The sequence below is a fragment of the Polypterus senegalus genome, chromosome 9 (assembly GCF_016835505.1).
Source record: "Polypterus senegalus isolate Bchr_013 chromosome 9, ASM1683550v1, whole genome shotgun sequence".
Classification (NCBI taxonomy): domain Eukaryota; kingdom Metazoa; phylum Chordata; class Cladistia; order Polypteriformes; family Polypteridae; genus Polypterus; species Polypterus senegalus.
The window spans coordinates 100,321,033-100,343,386 of NC_053162.1; the positions used below are offsets into that span (position 1 = coordinate 100,321,033).

Below are 22,354 nucleotides of genomic sequence, written 5' to 3' on the forward strand. Positions count from 1 at the left end.
TTTAAATTTTCATGTGAATTTATTGTCTAGGATACAACACAGTTCCAAATGGTAAAAAATCTCAATGCAACAGAACCAACCGAGAGTCCAGATTAATTCGACTTTAATACAGTAAAGATCTATGATTCTATTGATACCAATCAAAATCGGTTAAATGCTGATCTACCGCCAAAATACAATGCTACCAGCTATATTAGCAAGTCCCTCTAGACAGCAAACCATGAAATTTAATATGTTCATACTTAGAAAGTATTTCATGTTGTCTTGTTTCGGTGCAAGTGTTTCCAACATTATGTTCATGGATGTTATATTGTAAACATAGTTGACTACACATCCTAAATTTTATCTAAGCAAATTCTGTGTGGCATTCCCACCTAGACTGCAAAAATTAGTCCTTCAGCTAAAGAGGTACTCATAGGCTGGGTAAGGAAATTCCTGTTAACAACACACTGCTCAGGAATTCTCATACCGATACATTAGCATAAGTAAAAGAATGGATACATGAAATGAGCCTGCTATAAAATAGAAAAACCCTCACAGTCAGTAGTCTTATTAGTCACTGGACACACTCCATCCAGGCTACAGACCTGAATTCATATGCCAGGAGCCCAGTGGGGACAAATTCAAACTGAAACTGAGAATTACACATAAAAATATGAGAGAACATACTAGAACAATAGCCAAAGAAGAGGAATAAATTGCCTTCCAAGTTTCAGAGATCACAATGAACACATCAAGAAGGCTGGGCTTCATGCCTCACCTCTCTAGTTTCTAGTGTCACCAAGATGATCCAATAAGCCTATACTGAGACTTTTCTTTATTTGGAGGAAAGTAGGCATTACAGAAAAATTCATTGGTGTCTAAACTGGAGGCCTAAGGACATGGAATGTAAGAGCGCACCACAATTTGAGATTCTTCAATTTTTCTTTACATTTAGGGTGACCTCTGCAAAATGCCCTATTATAATTAACACTTACATACATGAAGGAAATGTCACTTTAAACTGAATTACACATGTAAAATATTGTATTGCTTAAATACAAATTATATTAAACCAACATCTGGGCATATTACATTATTTCTTTTGTGGTTGAAGTCCCAGAAGGCATCTGTGTTTGTGGCATTAGTGCCTAACATTAAGATGACACTGTGTTTTTAGTCCAAGGGGAAGGGGTGCGTCCACAGCTCAGTCAGAGGAGAGTTGAAGAACTAATTTGTTGCAAATGGCACAAAAAGTCACTGTGAGAACAAATCATTAAGTCATTCCAAAACTGATTAATGTTGAGTCTTAAATAGCAGGTATATATAACAAATAAAAAACATATGAAATAAAACTGCCATCATTAGCAGCTGTCTAAATCAATGCACTGCACATTCTGTAGCCTTACAGAGAAGGGCTGAGACATTTACTGTATTAAGACTATTGTATACTTTTTTACCCCAAATAGGGAAAAATAGTTTAGAAAAATAAATAGATAAAAAATTCTTTAAAGAGCCTTACACAAGAATTACATATCAGCAAATTATGCATTCTGTTACACCCAGCAACAAAAATGCCACACTACAGCTCTCATGAGAGTATCTGGGTACAAAAAAATAAATTAAAGAATTATAAAATGTATCTATCTATGGTATAGTGTGTGTGTGTATATATATATATATATATATATATATATATATATATATATATATATATATATATATATATATAGATACAAAGTTATGTTTATATATAAAATTATATATTAAAATCTGTAAATTATTACCCCCATTCACTTTCCTTATTTAATTTTATTTCAAAACCAGTAAATAGTTGCAAGCTGTAATAACACTTGTGCTGACTACAATTGTCTGATTCTGTAAGGAATCTCTCACTCTTGAGTAACAGTTACTTCTTTCACTGTGAGAAAAGCCTTCAATTATTAGGCCTAGGCATTCATATAACACAATCCCAGTGACTTTTGTTACCTCTTGGGAACCTGTGACCTAAAAATGAGGTCTGTGTTTGCACCTTCTTTAAAAAAAATTAAATAAAAAAGTATATTGGAATGGGATCCATTTGGAAACCATCTGGAACCTTCATTCAGAATATAAAACTGCAATATTCAGATTAAATATACAGTAATAGCCTTCACAAGGGACACTCCTAAACATACAAAATAACCTTGTCCCTGTGTGCCCATTATAGAGACCTTTCACTCCCCATGAAGTGCTTTACTTGTCCTTTATTTCAATAGAATGTACTTTCCTGACCCTCCCAAAACCAAATATGAATAGTGTTACTGTAAGCAATAGCAAGCAATTCCAAAAGTTACAGACCATTTAAAGAAACAAAGATATCTTTTATTTATATGTAAAGGCAAAAGGATAATTTACACCTCTCTCTTAACAAAATAAACGCACAAAAGGAAACAGTTTGGAGGCTGGCATAATATTACAAAGATTACATATAAAAAACTACTGATAAAATGTCTGTTGTTAAAGGTAAGCGTTCTTCTCTTACATTGATGACAGTATTTGTGTCTCTAAAGCAGCAGTCTGCAGGAAAACAATTACCTCAAGCATTCAATGTAACTCAGTGGCTCACTGGCTGCTCGGACTTTAATGTGCATGCATTTTCGAGGGGTGAGCCTGAGTTCATTGTGTTAATCATAATAGAAGAGCAGAAGCACACAGTGATGTAGCAGTTAGCACATCTGCCTCACAGATTCAACATACTTTATTTGAATATTGTACCCAGTCATTATCTTTGTGGAATTTTTACATTTTTCCAATTTCTGCATGCAGTTCCTACTCCAGTTTTGCTCACAAATCCCTGAATACATAATAATAATAATAATAATTCATGCAAGTTAATTCATGGGCGGTATTTAAAAGGTGATGAAGGTGGCAAAATGGATGTACTAGGGTAAACCAAAATGTAAAGCACTTTGGTTAGTGAGAAATGTGCTATATAAATGTTACTAATTTATTTATTGATTTATTTTAAAGGCAAGTTGAAAGTTACATGGTAATGCAATACAACATGATTGCGATGGTTTTTGGGTAGTTCGAACACGCACAGTGTAGCACTCTGCCTTTGATGTAATTGAAGCCAAATAGAGGTCAAATGAACATGGGAGCTCCGCTGCAGGTTTGTACCTTTATTGAACAATGCGCCATAGTAAGACTTTTTTTGGTAGAGGGAGTGAAACCTGCTGAAATTCATTGAAGAATGTTAATTGATGAAGTACCAATCTTGTGCAAATTTTACGGTACTCCAAGTCATCATGCGCAATGGCATATGCAGATCCAAAGCTGATATCCATATGGGCCTCAGTTGCAAACTATGTAATCCATTGATATTCCCTGATGAAGCCATTCGCCATGTTGGTGTGGGCTTGTGTGTGTAACATCCAGATCAAGCTTTGGTGGGTACACTTCTTCTTACTGCTTTAAACCCCCTTTGTACCCATTCAGAAACTTTTTGTTGAGTCATGCTATTCTCACATCCGTACTGAGCCAACAAACAGAGAAACATTCTGTACAAATGTCAAGTATGGATTACTTTACTGTTTCATATTTAGATTGAGAGTGTTCACTTCCATTTGTATATTTTGCCTACAGCATGTCCCTCTTTTACAGGTCAGATAACTATTCCTGTCAGCAAACAGATCCTCTGTAGTGAGCCTGAGCTATTAACATAGATGGATAATTAGGCACATGTCTGCATACCCACAGCGTATGCCTGAAAGTGCTGCCTGTACAAACAGTCTGAGCAAACCTTTATCACCATGTGATGAAATATTTAATAAATAAAAATGACTCTTTTATTAAGTAAATAATAATTTAAACAGTTAACCCAATCCTAGAATGCACTCAAATGTTATACCATGTTTATTCGTTCTAACATATTTAAAAAATAAGTACCATATATACTCGCAGATAACTTTTCCCTCGGATAAGTCGGGACTTGATTTTACTGTATAATTTCTGGTATTTTATAATGTCAGTCATATAAGTCGAATGTGGAAAACTCACCCTATTGGTACAAGAGATATGCTAACGCTCACACTGCCTTTTTTTTCTACGTGGATGTGACATTTGCACTGTTTTGTGTTTTTTTTGTATCTCACACCCTCATTCACCTTTATCGTAAGACTATCCCTAATCATAGATGGAGCGTGCGATCAGGAGAAATATAAAGCTGGTTTTAAAGTAAACGTCGCTGAAATAGTGAAAGAAATTGGTAATTGCACCGCTGCAACAAAATTCGATGTGTCTGAGAAACTGATGCAAGATCGGAGGAAGCAAGAAAATGTAAAAAATTAAAAAAAATTAAGTGTCGCATTTTTGAATGGGCATATAAATCAGGGTCTGATTTTATGATCAATTTTTCGGGTTTCAAGACCCAACTTATACGTGAGTATATATAGTAAGTCCTTATTTTGCCACAATTACAATTTGTAGACCAACATTCTGAACAAACTTTTCTGTCATTTAAATATTATTAATAACACTTTTTCATAATTTCAGTTTTAATTGTGTTTATTTAAATTAGATTTACATTGAACTGTAACTTTGCAATATAAAAAATATATGATATTTGACTTGGGATATGATGTAAATATGTATGATTGCTCCTCTAAAAAAGTTGCCATTATTTTAAATGGTTTACTGCCCTCAGCCCCACCTAAATGTCATTTCCCAACCATGAGTTAAGTTAATTAGCAATATGAAATTGACCTGTGTGAGTGGGGGTCCATGTGCGAGTAAGCTTGTACTTAAAGACAGATAGATAGATAGATAGATAGATAGATAGATAGATAGATAGATAGATAGATAGATAGATAGATAGATACTTTATTAATCCCAAGGGGAAATTCACATAATCCAGCAGCAGTATACGGATACAAAGAAACAATATTAAATTAAATATTAATAAAAATGAAAAAAATAAAAATAAATTTAATGTTAGCATTTACTCTCCCGAGTGGAATTGAAGAGTCGCATAGTGTGGGGGAGGAACGATCTCCTCAGTCTGATACTGGAATTGGCTCCATTCCCTTAAGACCCTCAGATAGATCGATATTATGTTATGTACTTTAACAATTTTCCAGCTGTAGTGAAAAAATATTTGTGAGGAAAAACAAAACTTTCATTGTGAATCATCCAAAAAATTTGTTGAACATATATAAATCAACAGCATTTCATGTTTTATACAGAGGAATTACATTATAAAGTGTATAGATGAACATCTTTATAAACCACTTTTAAATTTTAAGCATTCGATTTTTTCACATTTAGTTCAAATTGAATAAATCAACAATTTCATAAAATACTGCACTGATAATTATTACCAAATAAATAAATAAAAAGAAAATTTATTTTAATTTAAAAGGGCATAGCATACTTAGCAAATGCATCATTATCACTTTCTCATTTACCTAGAAAGGAGGGCCAAATATTCATTAGAATTATGTTTTCTGCAATGTACACAATATATGGACAAATGTTGTTCGTAATTCTTACTTTCCAAAATATGTGGCAATATTTCCATTTATGATTTTTTTTAATCCTCTTTCTTTTAAACCTCATTAAATACCACATTGTCCATTTGCCATTACTGGGCAACCACAATAACACTGCTGTCTCTTTAGGCTCATTTAAGCACACTTTTAAGGCAGTCTCTTTACACACAGTCGCTGTCCATTTGCAGAGTGAACTGCAAATGCAGCACTACTTCATCACTTTAATTTTTTTAAATGTATTATAAAATATAAATTATCCTTGTAGTTGTTCCATTACTAAATTTTCCTGGCTCTTTCCCAGCAGGTGCCTTCAATGCCTGTTTGGAGTTTCTTCATTTTTACAACTACTTTCATAACAGGCAGCAGACTTTTGTCAGAAACTTTCCTCGTGAGGCCCAAATGCAGTTTTCCCTTTAGTACTGTAACATCTGTTTTTCATTTGATGACACTAATTGTCCCAATTACATGCTTGGTTTCCTCTTCAATCTTGATTGACTTTCGTCTTGGTTAAATTTATATCTAGTTCCCGCTTGTTGCTAGCCCTTACTTTCTTTAATTTATCTGGGTTCCTTAATTTCTAGATGGTTAAAATATCTTGATTTTGCCTCCACATTATTAATCTTTCTTCGATTCTTTACCATGGAAATATATCCAATATAGTATAGGGTACTATTTTCTGTAAAAACCTTTAATTGTTTTAAGGAACACCCTTCCTCTCACAGTAAGATAATGATTTTATTCAACTAATAATTTACAAATGGACTGTATTCATTTTAGCTCTCTGGAATCAGTTGTTACTTTGTGAGGTGGTGATGATGCCTGAGGAACTTACTTTTGTACTACTGTACAGACATGTTGATTACCACATTCAAGTAAATATTGTACTGAACATGTGAAAATAATGACCTCAGCATCTTATACAGTTTATACTGTATAGTGCTAAGTATAGAGCATGTCTTTTTGATTATTTCACACACACACACACATATTATATATATATATGTGCATTAGCATTCAAACATTCAAATACAACAATTTACTGTATCTTTTAGGGTCATCCTCAGATTCATACATCTACAGTATGTGCATCTATCCACTTTTCTCCCTAAATCTGTCTAGGTGCTAAGGTTGAAATTAGGGAGAGTGCTCTGTCTTTCTTCTCCTGAGTTCTCTAATTCTCACTATTATAATATAGCTATTTTTGCCTTCCTCCTTGTCCTTTGGATGCATAATACGTATTTTCTGACTTCACTGCAGTGAAGACTTGTATGCTTACAGTACTTTTTATTATTATTCAACTGTGGTGGTGTTAATTGCTGTACTGAACTATACATGCATAGGTGTTTCATTGACATTAAGAATCAAACCATGACTGTACATCAGCAGTACTGACAAGCTACACCTGGATTTCCAAGTGTAATTGAAATGATATAATGGATAATAAAGTCCCTCAGAAAGAACAAGCCACCAAGAAACACGGGCTGTATAAGGTAGTTTTATTTGTTCTCAGGGACTGTTTTGTTACATCTTTGGACATATTAGTACATCTCTGGTCATGTATGTCTTCCATGTAGCTTGTTTTTAGCCATATCTCCCACAAATATTTACCTCTAGCCATGTCTCCAACTCCTATTATCTGGCAGTCACGTGAAGGGTTACTTGCAGCTGAGTTGCTCATGTCCTCTGTTTTAGTACTAATTCTGAAATTACTTAATTATTTATAACTTATTACTTATTCCTTTAATAAATACAAATTAATCATTTTGTTTTTATAGCAATTACGGTTTCTGGGTATATGGATGGGGTGCAATTCAAAGTTTCACTGAAGAGTCTAGGGAGCTTAGAAAGTACCTGGGGATACTGATGGTAACATGGAAAAACAAATCCTTAAAGATTCTAAGTGAAAAAAACATATATTATTTTAGAACAGACCTTTTCACTCATATCTTCAATCGGGCATGTGCACACTGCACTTTATAGAACGGCAAAGCACTAAGTATGGGAAAGGCAGAAGAAACTTTCATAAGCACATGGGAATCTCCCATTTCAAAAGTCTGACTAGATACCTGGTAAATACTACTTTTTTGATGGTTTAAAGTTAAATCAAGGTCAAATTGCAAAGCCGAGAATTAGATGCCAAAACAAATCTCAAGTCAAAGTTATGACTCCTGTCCCTGCACTTCCTTTTAAACAGATGTTAATCAAAAAATAGAAGTTAACAACAGCCAGGGGTTATTAGGAGACATAGTATGTTGGAATGTCACAGCAGGACCAGGACTGGTCATCAGTGTTTCCAATTTATCATGAAGGACACAAAACAATTATATAAAGAACACTGAGCAAAGCTGCATTTGGCAGATGTGTAAAGACTTTAAAAGCTTATTCTAAAAGACTCACAGCTGTAATTTCATTTCAAAGTTCTTCTTCCAAGTAGGATGACAGTTTTCACTTTTACAGAGTTTTTCTTTTTTTTTTTTTTTGCAAAAGCAGAAATTGTAAAGACCAAAATTAAAGACATTCAAATTCCATATTATAATACCAACCAATTTACAAAACAATTTGAAGAAGGTATGTAATTTTTATAAAGCGACTGTAATCAAGCACAAAGTGTTGCTAGTGCCTGCATTGGGGTCTTGAGAAAAGTTACACAGGAACGTGTTTACAGGCACTAGTTCAGTTCAGTAGTTATTCACTTACAGTAGTCAGAATTTTGTTAATAAAAAGTCTATCCACTAAATGTCACATAAAAAATGTATGGGTCAGCATTGTAGTGTATGAAGCCATCCTTTTATGTGGCTGAAGTCCATTGCACTGGGCCTTTGCTTTCCAAAGTTATGTCAGTTACCTGTCAGCAGATGTAAGCTAAGATCTGCCCTCTCTGGCATCTATTAAGAATGACCCACAGATTCATCAACATAATACTGTACGTACTTTACCAGCATTTTTTTCCAAAATTGCATGACACTGTATGAATTAATGTAGTGCATGAGTCTGCTGCTTTGGCGTATTGTATTAATTGCATTAAGACATCTATGCTGTACATAGTGTAAATAAAATGCATTTTCACAAGGTTTAACATGAAGGCCTATTATCCTGCAGTAATGTTGCCACTTCCATAGGTAACAGTGTTGTTATCTGCTACTTTTGAGCCCAGCAGGACAGCTCATTTGTGTGTCTGGTCAGTGGCAAGGTTCAGAGCATGGTAGTTCAAACTCAGGTAGCAGCAGAGTGTGCCACAGGTGAACCTGATCTCAGTTACACCATATTGGACATATGGGCAGATATAAACTAATCCAGGCTTCCCTCTATACAAAACTGAGGCAGCAGTAAAGTAAAAGCTCTGATACTGTAATTAAATGGAGTGGGGCATGATGATGAAGGCTTACAATAAGCAGAGACGGTGAGGATCAAGTAGGCTCCACTACAATTAGGAAACAGTGGTCAACCATAGGCAACAAATTTAATAGTCATAAGTTTTAGGGAAAGGCCCCAAATAATAACCACAGAAAAACCTCTAAAGGCCAATACTGTTATTAAGGTCAATTTGGATAAGTTAAGATTTTTGCTGAATATTTCCCACACTGGTTTCTTTCTTTAATAGTAATGTGTGCTCTGCAAAATGCATTAATTGCATCTAGTCATTTTAAAAATGTCAATTCTGCTTCTGTTCAAATTAATAATATTTTGTCATCAGCATAAACTGCCCACTGAAAATTCTTCTGCTTCTCTTGGTTTCATAATGTTTGATGAAATATTACATTTTTCAGACATGCTTGGTTTCAGACACTCTGCATTTCATAAAACTGTAACTATTAAGAAACTTCAGCATTTCTTAATTTTTATTTTACATTACTAGTTAGAACCGTATTCTGCAAGTTATGTGGAATTCACAAAATTATGACTCTTATTTTAAAGAATGTGTTTTTGCTTATTTTACAATGCATCCCTTATTTGACGTTATGTGTATAATTATGAAAGGATGGTAGAGTAGTGCTGTAGTTTGCCTCACAGCTCAAGGGATCAAGGTTTGATTCCAGGCCCAGATAGTGTGGCTGAAAAGTGTGCATATTCTTACCATAAAACATATTTTTTCCAGATACTCTGGTTGCCTCACACATCCCAAATTTTAAAGATGGACATACTAGCATTACTGATGATTCTAAATTGGACTGGCAGCACGACGTGTGTGTGTGTGACTTGCTCCACATGGTACTGGTTTCTACTATGTGTCTGATGCTACCAAGCACAGATTCTGGCTGCCTTAACCCTGTAGGAGAAAAGCAGGATATGAGAGTAGTTTGAACATTCAACACATTTTTGAATCACTACAGTCAGAGCATACAACTAACTACCATTAGTGTCCAGTCATTCACCTGCATTTAGTATGTGTCTCTTCTTGAATGTCCGTGGTTAAAAGACTGTTGGGTGGACAGCTGTTCATGTACAAAAGAAGTAGGACTTGTGCCACTGAGGAGATGCAAGGGCAGCTAGTGGTGTTATTTTTAGATGTATTCAGTGCTCAAGAATCACTTATTGCATAATGTTGAGACATTTCCAGATAAACAAAGTCAGTAAACCAAAAGAGTGTACAATGTGACATTACACAAGGGGATTGTGAAAATATAGTCAGAAGCTGGTCAAAGGACAGAACCTGAGAGTGACAATAGCAAAGATTAATGGATACACAAAGTGGAAGGTCTTTAAATATTATAGCTATGTATCATCCATAATACCAGTCACAGACTGAACAGTGTTGATCTGTTGATTATCACTGCTAAAGTGGTAAGAGGCTGCTGATGACTAGATGATACAAGGCATGCTAAAATAGGCAGCTTAAGTGACTGATTCAGGGTGATAAAATGAGTCAATGACAGGGACTGAACCTGCCTCATTTTGAGTCCAACACATTAACCCCTAGGACACTACTACTTCATTCTAACTACAGTGTTTCAAAATCATTCTGTAAATTAGCAGTAGATTCGCAACAAAAAGAGGAAGTCTACCTTGTCCTGTGCCTTAAGTAAATATTTTATGTAAAGATGTAAAAATGCTGTGATCTTTTTGAAAATTACGGTTCCCTGTAATTGACCTCTAAATTCCTTCTAAAAAGCTAGCCTGCTAACCATTTAATGCATGCTTGGCCCTCTTCCAGAAAGTATGGAAAAGCCTAAACATATATTTAGGCAACTACTTTCTTTGCTTGTATGAAAAGTCGTGGATAATATCTGACTGCTAAAAAACCACTTCCATCAGCTATATCAGTCAATCTTTGTGTTAGTATAAGTTAGTGATGTCATTATAGTAAGAAAATTAAAGGCAAACTACAGTAAATGATTCACAAGTTATTTTAATTTATTCTGCATGTTAAGATGAAAATTTTGTGTTATACACAAATTATCTAGAAATGCTTATTTTCATAGTAACATACATATTGATTTCTAATAAACTTGATTATTTATTTGGTAGATTGACTAAATGAAAACCATTCATGAAACTAATCAAAGTATAAAATCTATATTTTGTATGTAAAAAGTTGTATGATGAACGTGCTAAGTGACAATAAAACATTTGCTGGTAAGCAGTTTGTGCTTTGCTTTGCTATTCATTTGACTCTGCATCTGTATTCCAGAAGTACTGAATTCTTCAGTATTTGTTCATTAATTTCTGGGTGGCATCAGATTTCAAGATGATGGTTCCCTTGAGATGCATGTTTCATCCTTAACACATTCACGATCCCCATAAGACTTTACAGAATACGTATGCAGTAAATTGTGAGGGAGTTCTTTTTCCAAACAAAGTGAGTATTGCAATTAAACAAAAATACTTAAATGCTGAAACCCTCTTTAAAAAAATACCAATAAATGCAACATTTCTTATAATATGTTAATTAGTGAAGGTTTAATGTATTCTGACATTACAATAGCTTTCTCATTGCACATTTTCTATCTCCCTAAGAAATAACTTTGTAATGTTTATGTTGTAATACATTCTTCAGAGTATGCTATTGCATTTTCTTAATTATAATATTAACTATTCTGTGCGCATAAGTGTCTGCTTTTTATGTTTGTCTCAATTTTCCTTTCTGTTTTTTGTTTCCTAGGCAGATAATACTTGCCCAACTAAGGCCCACATTGAAAAATTCAGGGCTAAAAGTTATAAGTCTAGCTCTCCATGTTTGAAAATGTTCTTAGCCATGCCTCCTGTTCGCCATTGCAAGGCAATAGCAATTATTCTCCTCTACCAACCAGGTCTAATCCCAGGACAGGACATCCCAAGATGTAGTTTCTGTCTTTTCTTTCAGCTTTCACATTTTATTTATTTCTTACTTAATCCCTTGATTTAAACACTTTCTTTGACCTCTTGCTATAGTATTTGAATGATCTTTGTTTGTACCTTTATACTTGGTCTTGACTACAATTCTTGTACTAGCAAAATACCCATGCTTCGCAGCGGAGAAGTAGTGTGTTAAAGAAGTTATGAAAAAGAAAAAGAAACATTTTAAAAATAACGTTAACATGATTGTCAATGTAATTGTTTTGTCACTGTTATGAGTGTTGCTGTCATCAAGGATTTGATTATCATTATTTCTTTCAATCAGGTTTGTATTTGGAGGAAGTGTTGTGTTGAAGTTACATTCCATGTTTGTCAACCGTTGTAAAGATAACAGGTTTCATTCAATGAAGTGTTCACTACCCAAATCGCTATTCGTGAATCTAAGATGTGTAACAGGCATTCTCGGTATTAACTTGTGGATTTGCCTGAGAATATTTAGCGGCAGCATGTCTATGAACTTGAGGAATCGCCTGCGAGTATTTAGTGACAGCGTCTCTATGAAGTTGTGTCTATTAACTTGTGGATTTTTCTGCAAGTATTTAGCGACAGCGTCACAAAGTTGTTTCCGTCTAGCTGCATCAAAAAATGTACCACAACGTCTGACATGCCATCTTTTTACTGTTTTCTCACAGCTTGGATTGCTGCTGACGGACGGCCTTATATAGGCAGGCAGCCAACTACGTGGGAGGCGTGGTGATGGGGGACACAACTCCGCCTCACACGGCAACCGAACTGCAGGCTATGGATGTATATATGTACGTAAGTAGGATTCAGTTATGAAACGAAATGAAACATGCTTAACTTTTGTAAGTAAGCTGTAAGGAATGAGCCTGCTACATTTCAGCCTTCTGCCTACACGGGAAGTTGGAGAATTAGTGATGAGTCAGCCAGTCAGTTCGTCAGTCAAGTCAGTCAGTGAGGGCTTTGCCTTTTATTAGTATAGATACTCATTATTTCAACTTTCCAGAGTTGTTTTTATTTATCTTGCCTGCCAAACGTGATTCAGTATACTCTCGCTGCCTGTGAGCAATTAAACACTCCTACTAGTGATTCTCCACCTTGTTCACCTAAAGCCAGACATTAAATTGAAGGAAAGAAGCAAATACTCATCATGCACAAAAGGCCATTTTAAATACTTTTAATTTCTTTCAGTGGTGAATAAAGACAGTTAACAGATTTCAAATATTTGTTTAAAGTTACCCTTAGACGTTTTATGCCTCCTAGTTACTGTAATTTATATGGACAATAAAGCAGACATTTTAAAAAATAGACTGGCTGTGGCATTTTTAAATCATATGAAACCTTTGTTAGTAGCAACAGACAGTCCCAAAAAAGACGCAAGTCTCAGAGCCCTTTCAAACAAATTTAGCAACATGCTTAATGATTGAAGTCATCAGGTTCTCACTGGTAAATACCCCTGGCACATCCATGGTTTACTCTTCAGAGTACCATGAGTTATTCTTGCATACCACCACGTCTCACATCCACCTGGAACATTTCTGCCCCTACTCAATGTGACAGGCTGACCTACTGCTTTTTCCTTCTAGCAAAAGAATATAGGCTAGAAGTATACCTTATAAAAAATCTGACTAAACTTCATTACCCAGGGGCCACTAGGTTCTTCAAGTAGGCTTGAGTTTCTTCTATTCACTTTCTTCTTTGCTCTCCTGTTCTGTTTTTTCAGTTGGTGACAAGTGGGTTAGATGTGTGGAATTTCACTCATCTCATATAAAGTTAACCTGGATTACAAAACGGAAAGTAGAGAGTAAAGTCTGTGCTAGAAGTCAAAACATCACTTCAAAATCAAAGTGAATCAAAGTCTCTGAAATACACATCCAGCATACTGGTAGGGAACAGTCTCAGCAAGTTGGCTCTACTCGTAACAGCACTATCAGGGGAGAGACAGTTGATGTAGCAGCTAATTAAAAGATCAATGTGGATGAATGGCCTGACTTGTTCAAAGGAGTCAATCCAATATTTGTTCAGTCAGATCAATTGGCTCATCATCAAATGTATGTAGTGTAATAACTTCACTAGTAGAGCCAGAAAAGAATGAACTCAGGTGGTCTACTGAGTGGTGTGAGTGTTCTATGTTACCTTTCTGCAGTGATCAAGCTAAGCAGCAGTTTTTTTATAGAAAAAAGAAAGGAGCTCAGAGTTTCAAAATCACACATAACAACAGCATAGGTACAATACGCAATGTGAAGCTCTCAAGAAAACTTCAAGAAATGCATAGGGCTGAACATGATACATTTGCCTGGTTTTCTGAACAGTTTATAAAACTGCTAAAGCATGGTTACCCATTTAAAGATATGACAATTTTTGTGAACCTCAGCTTACAACACTCATTGTGTGAACATAGGATACATTTGATACTCAACAAAACATGCTGATAACATCAAGCAAATACCATTTGATAGGAAGAAAAAAGCGTTAGACTAGATCATTAAAAACAAGAAGAAATTATGTTTTTTTATTGAAAAATCCACTATAAGTAGTAGCAACTCTGTGCTGGTGGCCATTTCACAAAGGCAAAACTAGATACATTACATTTTGAGATTCTGGAGTTATGTGGAAACATAACACACCATGTAAACAAGTCATTGCTGGCATTACTTGAGAACCATGTGTTCAGTGACCACTTTTCAAGACAGGGCTTTGTGTCATTTGCAAGAGATGGACCATCAGAACAAAAAATGCTATATACTACAGCTTTGTGCTGGCTCATTTTCCAGACTTGTCTCCTAGTATCATTTATTCACTGCAAAAACTCAGAATTTAATATGATTTCCTGATATTGACTGACATGCATGACAACATGGGACTGCCGGTAACTACTACACAGGCAATATTGAGGTCTCAAGTAGAGGTGTACCGATTGTGCCCTATATTAGTATTGGCCGATAAAGCTAGACAGTGCTACAGTTGACCTTGTTAGAAATAAACCAATATTTACTGTAGATTACTCCTGTTGCAAAAACATTTCCCATGATGCCATCAAAACTTAGTGGGTAGAAAGATTTCTGATGTGTGGGCTCACTTTAGTGTTTGTGCAGTTGACACTAGAAATGTTATTTGCAAACTCTGCTCTGCAAATGTTTCACAAGGGGGTAATGCTAGTAAAAACTACAATAAAACAAATCAGATTGCTCACCTCAAGGCAAGGCATACTAAAGAACATGACAAGTTCCTGAAAAGCAAATCTGCTTCAGTCAAAAATGCTCAAGTTCCAGTGCTGGCCAAGGAATGTGGAACTCTGTCAACAGCCCTAGCTATTTGGACAGTCTAAAAGCTCAAATTATTACTCAGTACATAATAGAATTCATCACACTTCATGAATAGTTAACAGCAGATCTTTTAGTATTAATTTTAAATAAACTAGTTATTAGGAAGTGTGTAACTGAATACAGTTAAATATTAAAATATATAACTCAGAGACTGTATACTTTGTTTAGTAAGCTAAAGTTAATGTTAAAATGAGAGCAGTTAAGTTATTAAATGTAAAGAACTCGGAGGCTGTAGGTGGTATGGCTCTACCTGACTTTCAGTTTTATTACTGGACAGCAAATATTCAGACTATAAAAACTTGAACATTGCCACAAATACATGAACATACATAGGCTTGGTCCACAATAGAGATAAAATCATGCTGCACTTCTCTATATTCCTTGCATTGCACCCCAATAAGTACAAGTCATCACCAATAACAAACCAATTGTGCTTCATTCATTCAGAACATGGAACCAATGCAGGAAGGACTTTAAGATAGAGAAGCTTTTATCTGTGGCAACTCTGCATGAGAACCACCTTTTTCCACCCTCTCAAACGTACACAGTTTTTAATGTTTGGAAAACATTTGGGATTAAATCAATTTGAGATTTCTACATAGACAAAGTCTTTGCATCCTACGTACAATTACGCTCCAAATTTAACTTTCCAGCAACGCATTTCTTTCACTACCTCCAAATTAGAAACTTTGTTAAACAAAATCTGCCCAATTTTCCTCACCTTCCACCTACTTCTGTTCTGGAAGAAATATTGATCAACCTTGAAGACTCTGACAGCATCTCCATAATATATAAAAACATTTTAAAGTCCCTCCCTTTCAAAGATCCAAGAGTACAGTGGGAAAAAGATCTCTCACTTAACATCTCAGAAAAGGAGTGGAAGGTAGCAATGCAGAGAATTCATTTGAGCTCCAAATGCACAAAGCATACAATTATTCAACTTAAAATCTTTAAACGAGCACATCTTTCTCATTTAAAATTGTCCAAAATGTTTCCAGGGCAAGATCCAACCTGCGAATGCTGCAATCAAGTTCCAGCCTCACTAGGTCACATGTTTTGGGCCTGCACCAAATTAACATCATTCTGGACCAAAATCTTTAAATGCCTATCAGACAGCCATGATGTCACAGTCCCTCCTAATCCATTAACAGCTGTGTTTGGGGTACTCCAAGACAGGCTTAAAGTGGAGAAGGACAAACAAACTGTAATTGCCTTTCTACACTATTGGCACATAGACTTATCTTACTCATCTGGAAGAATCCTAACTCACTTCCTTTAAGTCAGTGGATAAATGACATTATATATTATCTGAAATTGGAAAAACTCTCTCTCTTAAAAGGATCTGTGCAATAATCAATAATATTTTAGAATAAGCATTTAAATTGGAGAAAAAGATTATTCCTCCCCCCACTTTTTTTCTACTTTTCAAAGTTTTACTCTGTCTGTTGCCCTAGCTCTCTTTCTAATGGGTGGGGATTGATTTGAACTTAGTTCTGTAAAGTTTAACTTGCCTTTATGGTATGTTATTTGCTTTAAATAAATGCAATAAAATGTTAAAAAAATAATAATTTTCATATTGATGCATCTAATGCCATGTTTTTATGCTGTGGGGAACAAGCTAAAGTCATGAATGGAATACCAAGGTGTCATGGGGGAGAATATTGCTGTGATATATTGTATTTTATTCATGTAAATTGGTCTATTTTGTGTTTTTATCAGAAATCCATTTTTTTTAGGTTTAATTTTTCAATATGATCTTGTTGTTTATGCCATGCATTTTGGAAATGTCACATAAATATTGTGACAGTTGCCATGTTTAGTTGTCCCTTGCAGAATCATTTTTTTTTAACAGTGATACAATAGGAAACAAATACATTTTTTAAACTCCTCTTTGCTCGGGAGGTGGTGGTGGTGGTGCTGCTGCAGCAGCCTCCCTCCACCCGCCAACGGTAGGTGCCATTGTGAAGAGAGGGGCTGAGCTTACCCCAAGGAGACGCATCCGCTCCTCCGAAACACCTCTTAAAAACAGTGATACAAGTAACAGGTGTTTTTTTCACCTCCTCTTTGCTCGAGAAGCTGTTGGCTTGCTACTGCTGCGTGATCTGTATTTCGTGCAGAGCTTTGAACGTTTAAAAACCTGTACAGCACCTGAATATTTAATCTCTTTTCACTGTTCCGTTATTTCCCCAAGTAATATTTTCAGATTGTTTACACTAATGTGATCTTTACTCTCATTTTTGGAGACTTTCAAATTTTCCTACTTCCATTATCTCTAACCTGCTCTGCATGTGTATCACGGGACTTGCATCTGAAGGTTGTAAGTATGACGTGACTTGTCCGTCTCAAAGGAAGTGAAAGTGTCTCTGTCTCTCTTCAAAAAAGATCATGTCTCGTCCCCAGGAAAAAGTCTTGTTGCAAGTTTTTTTTTTTTATAATAGACAGATATATAATATAAATTTACATGCATAAAGTGCATGCTTGTCACAAATGATTATATATTTTATATATATTCATATATAAAAATAATTCATGTTTCCCTTTAAAGTCAATATACAACTTAAGAAAAAAATACTCAAATTCTTATTTCTTCACAAAATCCTACAGAACACAAAAAATATAAATTATAAAAGAGTAGGAAGTCAGTGACTTGAAACCAAATTTACATGAACCTAACACAGCAATTTGAAAGTCCAGTTCTACAGCCATTTTAATATTACAGTTTCACAGACCAAGTATCTCCTTCTGACAGGCCTCCATTGTCTTTTCTCAGCCTTGTAATTCTGTATTGGTTTCATCAATGGTTTAATGCAACCAAATGACTTCATAAGCCTTGAGGCCCTCCTTACTGCATGTCACTCAACAGCTCACCAAAGCAGATCTTTATCATCCATGAGCACTACTTGAGAGACTTACAGCTGCTCAGGCCTGTGTTGTTTCTGACATATTGCCTGACAGGGTATTGTGCACTAAATGGAGGTTCATAATGAAGTTCAGATGAGGTGAAGAAATGAATACCTGGGGATTAGCAAAAGTCGTAAAATGTGTCACTTTTTAATACATTTTCTTAGAAAAACAACCGCTTCAGCCCAGCACTTACACATGTAAACAACTGTTCATTTCCATGGTGGTTAAAAAGTTTTACTATACATGATGCACAATTTGTATGCAAGTAGTAGTACTTTTGAACTACGTCATTACAGGAACATGTTAAGACAAAAGCAAACAGTTCATAGCCTGTCTTTGGGCGGGTTATCTGTTCACAAATGTTACAGTACATACCATATGAATAGCTGCACGAATGAACTATGCACTGATGCTTTTGTCCTTATATACAGTATAGATATGAAAACAGATATGACTATTATGAAAATGAGACGCTCAGTTACTAGGGGCATGGTGAAGAGCACATTATGCCTGAATTCTGAATTATAGGAACTGACCCAGTATCCCTCTGGTGGGAAAGATTTATTGACAACTATCACTTGGATCTTATTTTTGGGTTTCTTCTTGTCCGGTCAGTCCCCTTAGAATAATGTGCCATGGGTAACTTTAGCAGCTGCAGAGAACTTTAACTTTTGTTTGAATGAATGTGTCTAACAAAAATTCCACCTTTGTACAAAAAATTGATTCAGTTGGAATCAAGGTTCTAAAGTATACTGGGACAAAGTTTATAACTGTGTCATCTAATTGGGATACCTGTACAATGAGAGGTGTTTTGTTTGTTTTGTCATCTATATTGTATTGACCCCCTTCTTTTTGACACCCACTGCACGCCCAACCTGCCTGGAAAGGGGTCTCTTTTTGAACTGCCTTTCCCAAGGTTTCTTCCATTTTTTCCCTACAAGGGTTTTTTTGGGAGTTTTTCCTTGTCTTCTTAGAGATTCAAGGCTGGGGGGGCAGGGACTATTAAAGCCAATCGCAGCACTTCTTGTGTGATTTTGGGATATACAAAAATAAATTGTATTGTATTGTATTGTATCTGTAGTAAGGTGGCTCCTAATAGACCTAAAAAGTTAGGGAGTGTTGGAAGATGCCTGAAATACCTTTATTCTCAGTTAAGGTCAGAGATATGTGATCTGAAATAATCTCGTTCAAGACCTCAGTAGCCAAGGCAACATACAGCACCTGTCACCAGAAGGCGATCAATGCCTTTTATGGTAGCAAAACTTTGACCTTTTTGTGGACTCGAACGGTGAAGAAAGCAGTCAGGCAAGAGAAAATGTAGTCTTCCATGTAATCTTATAAGAAGCACCTTCTAAAAGAGATGCCGACAAGAAAAAAGCGGCTGAAGTGAACACAAGGGTGTGGGTGTATTTTGGCGAAACCAAGGAGAATGACATTTGGAGACAAAAAAGTTTTGGGCAAATAACTTTACAATTCAATGCCACACTTACAGTATAATCATTAACATTGTTTTTTTATGCGTGATGAATGCCAACAGCAGACAAATCTGAAAAACTGTCAATACTTCAGTTATCTTAATTAGTTAAAGAATGACAATAAACTCACTGGAAATGACATAACAATATTTCATTTCTTGGAATTTGAAGTACACAGCCAGCATCAATTTAAAAGGAAAACAAATAAAATGGCACGTTTTTTTTTTTACTTGTGCTGCATGAAGCTTGAAGGTCTGAGAGAACATGGAATTTGGCCGTGAATGAGGCAAAGTTTAGAAAAATAAAATTATATGATTTGAAAAAAAGCCATCTTGAAATACCAGTCTGCAGTGGGCTGGCGCCCTGCCCGGGGTTTGTTTCCTGCCTTGTACCCTGTGTTGGCTGGGATTGGCTCCAGCAGACCCCCGTGACCTTGTAGTTAGGATATAGCAGGTTGGATAATGGATGGATGGATGAAATACCAGTGCACATACTCCATAACATACTGTATACACACAATCTCATGTACTGAATCACATAACGGTTTGACAGCAGATGTATATACAAACTATATAAAAAAAAATTTTATACCTAACCTTCAGGTGTGTCTCATTTTGGAATTTGTCTGTAGATGTTCATACTTGAAGAGAACCTTGTCTTAAAGCTTAAAAAATGTTTTTCATATATTGTCCAATATATTTTGAGCAGCTGATCATCTGGCTAGAATATTGGACATCTCTGGGTCCACCATTCTTGAAACTGATCCTCCAATTAGTTGTGAACCACCCAATCTCACTGAGATAGATAGATAGATAGATAGATAGATAGATAGATAGATAGATAGATAGATAGATAGATAGATAGATAGATAGATAGATAGATAGATAGATAGATAGATAGATAGATAGATACTTTATTAATCCCAAGGGGAAATTCACAAAAAAAAAAAAAATCAGGGGAGAGCGCGAACGCAGTCCCCCACTACCACAAATTATGCAGTTGAGTTTCCCGCATTTGGGCAAATCGCAAGGGTCAGCACACCCGGAGTGCAATGGATGAGCCTCGCCCTGGGAGAACCACCTTAGTGATCATGGTATCTCCCCTGCCAGGTAAGTATGATTGCACAGGTGATGAGCCAGCCAAGTATAGGGAAGGCTGCAGGGATCTGTGGTATCCGGGGTGAACTTCTCCAGGCTGGTGGTAAGGCTGTCCTCTTGGCATTGCAAGCAATCTTTGCTTCTATTTGGGAGACTGGTGCCATCCCAACCGTCTGGAAAACGTGACTTGTTGTCCCTATATGGAAATGGAAGGGTGAGCGCCTAGATTGCAGAAAATACAGGGGGATGACACTTCTCTGTGCCGGTTAAGGTCCTTGTTAGGGTCATCCTCAATAGAATCCGTGACCACTTGCTCACCTATCAGCGGCCAGAGCAGTCTGGTTTTATGCCTAAGAAGTCTACCATCGACTGTATCATAGCACTGAGGGTTCTAATCTAGGGTAAACACGAATATTGACAGAATTTCTTTGGAGCATTTGTTGATTTTCGTAAGGTATTCGACTCAATTTATTGAGCTGCCCTGTGGGACATCCTGAGACATTAATGATCTCTTGGGCACAGCCTTCAGCAGTGTGTCTGTCTGCGGAGAGAGTGTCAACTTCGTTGAGAGGTTTACTTACTTCAGCAGTGACATTCATATCTCTGGTGACTCTCCCTACAAAGTCAGTAAACGAATTGGGAGAACATGGGGGGTCATGAGGTTGCTGGAAAGTAGTTTGTGGTGCTCATGATATCAGTGCAAAAGGACAAAGGTCCAAGTTTTTAGAGTCCTGGTTCTTCCTGTTTTGCTATATGACTGTGAGACATGGACCTGAGGTGAAGACTGGACTACTTTGGTACTCTGTCTCTTCGGAAAAACCTTTTGTACCGCTGGTTTGACTTTTTTTCAAAAGAGCAGTTGCTCACAGAGTCCCGAATGAAGCACGTTACCTGCATTGTGAGGGAGCATCAGTTATGGCACTACGCTCGTGTGGCACAATTACCAGAGGGTGATTCGGCTCACAGGGTCCTCATTGTAGAGGACCCAAGAGGCTGGACCAGGCCAAGGGGATGCCAATGTAACACCTGGCTGCAGCAGATAGATGGTTATTTTTGGAGTGTGGAACTGGACCGTGTGTCTGCATGGGGTGTTGCCAAACAAGATCCCAAGCTGTTTCGTTGTGTGGTGGAAGCGGCAACTCTCTGTACCAGTAAATGCTCCCAACCTGCCCTGACCTGTCCAGTATTCCAGTTTGAAGTTAAACGCAAGTGGATAAATGTAAGTACAATCTATGTGTGTATATGCAATTATAGTATAAAAAGAGCATGTATGTCTTCAGCCACTTAAGAGTTTTCTTCACAGTCAGATTTTGATTTTTTGTTGCTGCTCATTACAAACAAGCCTCTTTAATGCATGAAAAGTAGGTTTATTGCTTGGGATGTGGCGAACTAAGTGGCCCCATTTTTGAAAAGGAGGAAAGAATTTTTGTTCTTTTAATAAACAGATCACATTTAGTCTCAAAGAAAAAAGTCTATATCAGGAACTGAAGCAAGTGATAATCCAACCTCCCACCCATCCTGGCCGTGGAACAGTGGTAGATGTTTTTGTCTTTGCAGTTATGTCAGGGATCATACACATTTGTCAATTCCATGTACATGTGAGTTGATGAGCTGGCGAAGACCCATGGCTTGCACGCAGTACTATTGCATAAAAGGTACTAGAATAGGGATCCGGGGTTAGTGCCATTCATTCCTGCTATCTGTAGAGTAAGACCTATGTAAATATACTTAGTGATAAGTCATGGCAA

At 36.3% G+C, this 22,354-nt stretch overlaps 1 protein-coding gene and 1 non-coding gene across 3 annotated transcripts in view; both read right to left on the bottom strand.

Annotated features, from left to right (window-relative positions):
* Positions 1 to 22,354, bottom strand: part of LOC120535585 — a 1,589,095-nt gene that overhangs the window by 219,413 nt on the left and 1,347,328 nt on the right. The gene's annotated exons all lie outside the window — the stretch shown is intronic.
* LOC120536104 lies at positions 20,463 to 20,626 on the bottom strand. The gene has a single exon (XR_005635014.1). It is a non-coding gene; the product is annotated as a U1 spliceosomal RNA (small nuclear RNA).